The sequence below is a fragment of the Penicillium paradoxum genome, assembly GCF_028828445.1.
Source record: "Penicillium paradoxum strain IBT 22861 chromosome Unknown utg000007l_segment0_segment0, whole genome shotgun sequence".
NCBI lineage: Eukaryota > Fungi > Ascomycota > Eurotiomycetes > Eurotiales > Aspergillaceae > Penicillium > Penicillium paradoxum.
In genome coordinates, this window is record NW_026643185.1 from 6240740 (window position 1) to 6250283 (window position 9544).

The following is a 9544-nucleotide window of genomic DNA, read 5'->3' on the forward strand; positions in this document are numbered from 1 at the left end:
GGCGTATCTTAGGATCGCTATCTTAGATTTTCTCGATTAGGTTTTAGAGGTCCGGTTATACTTCCTATATATATATAGATTAGTTTCGGTATATATACTTAACTATTTTATAAGGTATCCGTTAGTCGCGACCTAACTCTTCCTATATAGCCTAGTTAGCTACTTCTATACTAGCTTCGTCGCTATTTATACTAGTCCGTTCTAGATTAAACTAGGATTTACTAGTATATAAATCGCTAATACTTAGCGATTCGGCTATAGTAACACTCTATTTCGGTAGTATTCTAGTAACGATTCTATTACGTAATAGTCTAAGTAGATCTTCTACTAAGGCGTCCTCTAGTTTTAGATCTACTTTTTAGGATAATATATCTATAGGATTTATTTTTCCTAGTCTATATTTAATAAAAAAGTTATATAAGGATAGGAATATATACTATCTCGCTTATCTTCTATTTAGCTTTAGCTACTTTATAAAAGTCTATAAATTTATATAATCGGATAGAACTTCTATAGGTCGGATACTTCCTTCTAAATAGTGTCGCTAATATTTAAACGAGTAAACGATAGCGAATAGTTCTTAATCTAAGGTAGAATAGTTAAGTTTAGCCCTACTAAACTTTTAGGACTAAAAGGCTATAAGATACTATTTCCTATCTTTATCCTTCTAGGATATAATCCCTCCTATACCTTTATTAGAAGTATTAGTTTCTAATTACGTATCCCTTTCTAGGTTAAAATAGTATAGTAGTATCGGTAACTAAAACGCTATAATTAGATAGCGAAACGTAAGTCTTTTATAGATATTAAGCTAGACTTATCCGGGTTTTCTTCTATTTTTTAACCCTTTTAGTAGGGAAGTTAATAGAAGTATAATCTATAAAAACCGTAGTATAAACCGATAATAAAAGTTATAGAATCCGATAAATACTTAGATATTATAATAGCTTTTAGGGAGTTCTTAGTTCCTAATAGATTCTACCCTTCGGGGGTCTATAGAGACGCCCCTCGAACCTACTATAAATCCTAGGAACTCTACCTCTTCCTAATAGAATATATACTTTAAGGCCTTTATATATAGGCTAGCTCTCCTAAGGTTTTTAAGGACTTTTTAGAGGTATTTTATATAAGATTCCTTTATTAGAGAAAATACTAGTACGTTATCGAGATATACTATATAGATTATATTAAAGTAGTCTCTTAGTGCGTTGTAGATATAACTTTAGAATATAGTAGGGGTATTAGTTAGTCTAAACGGTATAACTATATACTTATAGTATCTATATCGAGTATAAAACGTAGTCTTCTACTTATCTCCTTCCTTAATACGAATTCGGTAATATATATCTTAGATATTAACTTTACTAAACTATTTAGCTCCTACTAATTAGTCTAGAATTTCTAAGATAAGTAGTAATAGATACCGGTTTTTAACTAAGATTTTATTTAGCCCCCGGTAGTCTACGTAGAGACGTAATCCGCTATCCTTTTTTAGAACGAAGAGGATTAGTACTCCTACGGGATTTTTAGATAGTCGGATTCGTCCGTTTTCTAGATTCTTATCGATATATTCTCGAAGTTCTTTTAGTTCCTTCTAAGATAAGGGGTAGATTAGTCTATAAGAGGGATTTTCTCCTAGTAATATATTAATAGTATAGTCTATAGCCTTATTTAAAGGGAGGGTTCGTACGTTTTTCGTAGAGAAGACGTTATAGAATCCTTATAGTTCTAAAGATAAGTTAGGAGATTCTTCTATATCCCCCTCCTTTTTATATAGGAGCTATACTTCTTCGGGTATTTTTACTATAGTATATATATATACGTAGTTCCTATACTCTTTTATAAACTAGTATAGGGTTATCGCTTTATAGTTTAGGGTATTAAACTACTATTTTCGGTTTAGTAGAGAGAGGTTAATTTTTTAGTCGACTAAAGTTATTATTAATAGTAATACTAGACTACCCGAAATCCTTAGATCTCTATCGATAGTAATATAGGGTTATATAAACGTTCTAGTAATTCCTCTACTATCCGTAATAGTTATAGGGACGTTCTATACCCTATATATAGTTACTTCTTTATATCTTACTACTTTAATAATAGGAGGTATAAGTTTCGCTTTTTAAAGTTTTTAAGTTTTTACGAACTCGTAACTAACGAGGTCGACTTCTATATAACTATCTAGGTCTATATAGGTTTTAATTTTTCCTACTAGGATCGGAGTATAGAAGCGTATCGTTATTCCGATCTAGGGGGTCGGAGTAGGGAAATCTACTCCGATCTACTCTCGTTTCCCTATTATTTCGTTAAGGATCCTTTTACTTTTACTAGTTATACTTTTATTTTCTTTATCGGGGAGTTATTTAGATATTTATTTAAAAGGTAATCCTTACTTTAATAGGTATAATAGGTAAGTTTCTTCTCTATCTTTTTATTAATAGGGTTTCCTTACCTTTTCGACCTTAAGTCTTTTAGATTTCTTTTTTCGGAGGAGTTTTTATTTTTATTATATTTTTCGAATTTTCTCTTTTTTTTCTTCGTATCTAGGTCTCTCTACCCTAATTCGGTCGCTTTTCGTTTAGGTTTCGTTTTCTAGTTTTAAAGCTCCTAAAATTTTAATATAATATAAACTATCTCCTCTCGAGTTTTTAGAAGAGTTAGGTTATATTTATAGATATAGGCTTAGAGTCTATAATTAAGTTTTAAGAAAAAGGTAAGGGCTCTTTATTCCTCGCTTTACTTCGGGAAATATTTTTCTAAGAGATTTAACTTATAGTAAAAGTCTTTTAGGTCTTAATCGTTTTACTAGATTATTCTCTATATTTAGTTAGTAATAGTAGCTTATATATTTATAGAATTTTTTATTAAGGATAAAGTCTATTCCTTAAGGTAAGCTTACGAATCCTATACGATTCGGCTTAGAGTTAAGGGTATTTTATCTAGATAGTTATACTAAAGTCGTTAGTAGTTCCTATTTATATAGGATAGGGCACTAAGGATCTTTTATTTTTTAGTATTATATTTTTTACTCGCTCTTTTAAATTCTAGACGTAGTCTAAGTAACTAGTCTTCTCTTTCTTAGATCGAGAATTCTTCCGTAAAGTTAGAGTTCTTAAAACGGATTTCCTAATTATATAGGTTTAGGGAATTACTACGGATCCGGCTACGATACGTAGGTGTTTCGACTACCCTTTTAAGCTATTTAATCCTTATTATAAAGGCTTAGAAGGTTTCTTTCTTAAGGATTACTTAAGAATTATCCCTATTTCGCTAAGGATTTAGGGTGGTTTCGGAGGGTTATCGGTCGTCTCTACTAGTAGTAGTAGGTGCTTCCGAGAGTCCTAATAAAGATTAAGTCTCTCCCTCCTCTATCTCGTAGATAGTAGGTTTTTCTTATAGAGGTATCTCCTTATCCCCCTATCGGGATCGTAAACTCTATCTCGTTATCATTTCTTTAGGTAGTTAAAGAAGAAGATTTAGAATTATTAAGGTAACTATTTATTAAGGTAGTACTTATTAACTAGATAAATAATAATACGAGAGGGATACGTAGTTAGGGCGAAGGGTATTCGATTCTATATTAGTTATAAGACTGAATCTTACCTTCCCTATCCCTCTAGGTGTCTTCCTTTTATAATTTAGGTTCCCCGCTTCTCGGAACCGGATCATATTAGTTCTATCCCGATATCGTGGGGTATTCGGAGGGGTCTCCTCCGTCTAAGAGAAAGGGAGCCTAAGGCAAAATAATATAATAAAGAAATACCGTAACACTTTCGTATATATATTATAATCTAGTCTATAATAAGTATCGGATTATTCGAATAAATCACTTATACTAGGAAAACTAGATAACCTCTCTTTTCTTAATAAAGGTAATCTAGGTATTCTATTTTTAGGTAGCCCTTTATTCGGAAATATCTACTATAATCTATTTAGACCTTTAAAGTAAATTAAAATAAGGATTAGACCTTATCTTTTATTAGATCTCGATTAAAGACTATTAGTTCCTTTAGTCCTTCTAGTAAATCTAAATATTCTTAGAATATAAAGATATCCTCCTTAGAGTCTTAGTTTTCTAATTCTCGCTAGTATTAGTAGATTACCGTTTCTTTTAGTTCTTCGAGAAGATTCCGTACGTTACGGTTCTTAGGATCAGATCCTACTTTCTTATTATTAACCTTCTAACGACTAAGTAGGATTTACTCTACTAGAGAACTTACTCGTTTTTATTTCCCCGAGATCTTCTTAACTAGTTCCGGATTCTTTACTTTAGTAGCGTTTTCCTTTATTAATACTAATTTATCCTTAACCCGCTCTTTAGTTAAATTGCCCTAACTTTTTAATTAGGGATTCGGAATTTTATTAGTCGGGCTAGGGTTATCTTTTACTTTTAGTTCCTATTCCGGTTCCTTTTCTCTCTTTCGTATTAATACTAGATTAGGTTATTTAGTTCCTTTCTTAGTAGGAGGTAATTTAACCTAAGGTAATTCTACTTCCGGTTCCTTAGTAAGACGCCGCTATAGTTCGCGAAGTTCTTATTCCTATTCTTACCTTTAGACTATTTGTTATAGTAAGTGGGCCTAATACCACTATGTAAAACGTAGGAAGTAATGGTAAGGTAGAGCGTTTACCAAAAGAGCCACTATAACAACTAACTAGTCGTTATATCAGGTTACTAACCTAAATACCCGATATATACTATAAGATATGCGCACTATATTTATACTCCGTATGTTAGGTTGTAATATTATCTCCCCTCTTTCTGATGCCTTGACCCCGAGGCATAGAATATCCATAGGTAGCTTAAACGGTATGGATACCGTGCTAGTAAGATATCGGTATATGTATTTTAAGTTATAGACCCCTAAGTGTATATCTGGATCTCTCCATGATATTCCTTACAAAGACCGTAGATTCGAATTCGATATCTACATGTCTCGAACCTAGGGTCTCCGAAGTTAGTCGTCATATTATTATGGTAAGTGGGCCTAACACCACTATATAAAACGTAGGAAGTAATGGTAAGATAGAGCGTTTACCAAAAGAGCCACTATGACGACTAACTAGTCGTCATATCAGGTTACTAACCTAAATACCCGATATATGCTATAAGATATACGTACCATATTTATACTCCGTATATTAGGTTATAACACTATTTATTATATCTCCCGGATCTAGGTATCTAGTCTAGGGTCTAAATCTTTATCCTTAGGACGTCCGTAACGCGGTTCTAACCTATAGACTTAATATCTAGAAGGTTTAATTCCTCTACCCGGATAAAACTAATTAATAAGAATATAAGATAGGTAGCGTAGTTATCTATAAGGGGAGAAATTATCGGGAAAAGGTAGATATCTATATCCGACTAGATCTAGGAAAGGAACTCTTACTATAGGATATTATAAGGAGCCGGCCTTACTTAGTATTTAGCGTATATCCTAATCTACTATTCGCTACGTTCGCCGGGGCTTCGGTTCTAATATTCGGTTACTAGAGACTAGGCTAGCTAATAACTCGATAGTAAGTATAATTAATTATAGATAGATAGAATCTAACGAATTAGGCCCTATTAGTGCCCTTTCTACTTCTTAAGGATCGACTATTAGCGTAGCTATTTCCGAAAAATTTATTAGACCTAGTAGATTTTAAGACTATTCCCTATCTTTATTCTAGTAGGTAGTATCTTTAAAGTAGGAAATAGGGAGTTCCTTATCTATACTAATAATACTTTAAATATCGAATTCGCGGAAAGAAGATCGTATTAAATATAAAGAAACCGGAGATAGAGGTTAGACGGAGTTTAGAGGGCGGGAAGAGAGTTATATTAGAGGAAGAAAAGTAGTAAAAGGAGGAAGGCTAGATAGTCGACTAAGATAGTCGTTAACCGCTCCTTCCTAAAGATAGCTACTTTCTACCCTCTTATTTCTTAGTGCTATAATCGCTTCTTATAACGAGTTAAAAGGTAGTTAACTCTTCTTTAGACGTATATACTCTAGAGCTTTTCTTTTTACTTCCGAATAGGCTAGACTAAATATTAGGGAACGAGTAATATCTAGAAGATCTACTATAGAGTTCTAACTCTCGTAACTAATCCTAAGCTTTAGAAGTAACTAAGATTTCGTAAGTTTCTTTTCGGGATACTTTTTATTAAATTCCTAAGTTTTTCTAATTAGCTCTATACCTTTATAGAAATATTTTACTTAGCTAATATAGTTTAGTAGAGAGGGTTCGAGAGGGGACGTAGGTTACTTCGGAAAATAGGTTCGACGAGGAGATTTAATAACTATAGCTTTCGGAGACTTAGGTAGAAGGCCTAATATTAATCTCTCGATATTTTTATAGTATTTAATAGTTCTCTTATTACTTCTCTAATAGGCCTCCCTATATTCTTTATCTCTACTAGTCTGACTTAGTAGAGAACTAGCCCTTAGAATCTCCTTTACTAGCTCTAAGAGTTCTTTAGTAGAAGATCTAATTTTAGACGATTCTCTCCTTAAGGTTAACTAAGCTTAGATAGGTTATTAAGTTAGATCTATCTCCTATCACTATTAGTATACTAATAGCTTAGATTTTATTAGAATCTTTATAGGTTTTAGACGATCTTTCCTTAAGCCTAGTTCCCGAGGTTATCCTAAGGCGATAACCCTATAAGTCTAGTAATTTATAATAGCCTTAGCTATATTAATTCTTCGGGGTCTGTCGTTATATCTTATATCTACCCGAATCACCTTAGACTAATTATCGTAATACGGGAATTCCGCTTTCCGTAAGTATAGCTTAGGTTAGAGGTACTATCTAAATAGGAAATATAGTCGTTTCCCGAAATAGTAATTCCCTAGTTCTAATATAGGTCTAAGCTAAGGATAGCGTTTAAAAAACGTAATTAGGTTAGTCCTATACTTAAAAGGAAACCTATTTAAATAGCGGCGATCGGAATAGGTAAAGGAGAGCTATCTCCTTAGAACCTATCTATACTACCGCTCTATCTCTCTTACTATTATCTCGAGCCTTATACTTAAGAGCCCTATCTTAAATCTAGGACGGGGGTTTACCTCTATTAGGCCTATATCCGACTCCTCCTTATCTATATTTAATATATAAATATTAAATAATTAATATCGACTAGACTATTTATAGGTAAGCTTATTTAAAATAGATATAAAAGAGAACTTTAAATAAGCGATATAATTATAAAGATATAGTAAGTAATATATAATATTTATCTCTATTTATAGGCGAACCCCCCCCCTATAGGGCTACCTAGGCTTCTCTTAATAACTCCTCTATATATTTATAGTATAACTAGTTCTAGAATCTAACTTCCCGTACTTCCTCTATTAGTATAATATCTCTAGATCGGAATAGCTTTATATAATTTAGGTATACTTTCCTAACTAGAAGTCCTAAAAGAAGATCTATAATCTTAACGGATCTTTATAGTAGATAAACCTTTAAGACTTAGAAAGGCCCTCTCTATCGCGATTTAAGTTTCCTTCTATAAATATAATCTAGATCTACCTACCTTAGAAGGACTAGATTACTAGGTTCTATATTTCTTTTCGGAGGAAGGTCTTTAATCTACTACTCCTATTCTTAGTAAAGAGTTCGAATCTCCCCTTAGCTATCCGTTAATTCCGTATAATATTAGTTTACTAATTAAATCTAGTCTTAATTAATAGGCTAGCGTCGTTCTTCCGCGATCTTAGTTATTAGGAGTTATTCCTCTATAGGGCTCGGTCCTCTATATTTAGGCTAGAACCTAAAAAGAACTTATACCGGACTATAACTATAAGGATCTATAATCTAAGTATTAATAGCCTATACTACTATTAGAAGAAGACGATCCTAATTCTAATATACGTTTATAGACCTAGCCGATATTACTTAAAGATAGTTTACGACTTATTTTATAGTCCGCTCTACTAGCCTAACTAACTAAGGAGACTAGACTATAGCGAACCTCTAATAGGATCTAGCTTAGAGAATCTTTATCCTTAGTTCCTATTCCGTAAAGTAAGATCTATTATCTAAATAGATTTCCGTAGGCTAGTCTACTACTCTTACTATATTATTATATAGGAAATCGTATATAATAGATAAGGTAGCTTTAGGAGCTACTTTTATAAACGTAAATCTACTAAAATAATTAGCTCCTATAATAATATACTAATTACCCTAAGAAATAGCTAAAGAGAACGGACTAATATAGTCTATTACGAATAGTGCTATAGGCTTTAGTACTATAATAGGGTAAGGGATCTTTTTTAGAATATTAGGGCTAATAAATTAGTAGTCCGGATAGGTTTTATAATATTCCCGAATATCTTTAAGGCGAGTCGGCTAAAAGAACTTACTAAGGAGCCTACCTATAGTAATTCGGGTAGCGTAATATCTATAGAGATCGTATATAAAGACTAGGATTCGATCGACTTTCTCGGATAAGATATATTTAGTAAACTTCCTATTTAGTTCTTTCTAGACTAAGAATCCCTATCCCTCTAGGTATATTAGATAGAAACTCTTATCCTCTAAAAGGGAAATATTCTATAAAAGCCGGTCTACTAATTCCTTATACTAGTTACTAGTCTAGTATTATTAGAAGAGCGATCGTTCCTATTGTTAAGGTAAGTGGGCCTAACACCACTGCAAAACGTAGGAAGTAATGGTAAGGTAGAGCGTTTACTAAAAGAGCCACTATGACGACTAACTGGTCGTCATGTCAGGTTACCAACCTAAATACCCGATATATACTATAAGATATACGCACCGTATTCGTACTCCGTACGTTAGGTTATAACATTATCTCCCCTCTTTCTGATACCTTGACCCCGAGGCATAAGGAAAGCATAGAATATCCACAGGCAGCTTAAACGGTATGATTACCGTGCTAATAAGATATCGGTGTGTGTATTTTAAGTTATAGACCCCCAAGTGTATATCTAGATCTAGCGCGGGGCTATTTCTATAATATTCCTTGCAAAGACCGTAGACTCGAATTTAACATTGATTTAATATCTATATATCTCGAACCTAGGGTCTCCGAAGTTGGTCGTCATATTATTAAGGCAAGTGGGCCTAACACCACTACAAAACGTAGGAAGTAATGGTAAGGTAGAGCGTTTACCAAAAGAGCCACTATGACGACTAACTGGTCGTCATGTCAGGTTACTAACCTAAATACCCGATATATGCTATAAGATATACGCACCGTATTCGTACTCCGTACGTTGGGTTATAACACCTATACTCTAATCGACGGGGTATCCTATAGGTTAGCCGGGTAGGCTAATAACTATATCGGAGGTAAGGTAAACTTATCCTTATCTTTATTATCGCGGATTTTCTAATAAGGTAATCTTAAAAGTCTATTAGCCACTACCTATATTTTTCCCGGAATATACTAGACTTCTAGGTTATATTCTTATAGACGATACTACTAACGAGTAATTCGACCGGTTACGTCTAAATTAGATCTTAGTATAGACTTTAGAGTAATATAGTCTATATATAGGATAGTTAGATACTTTATCCCCTTTACTAA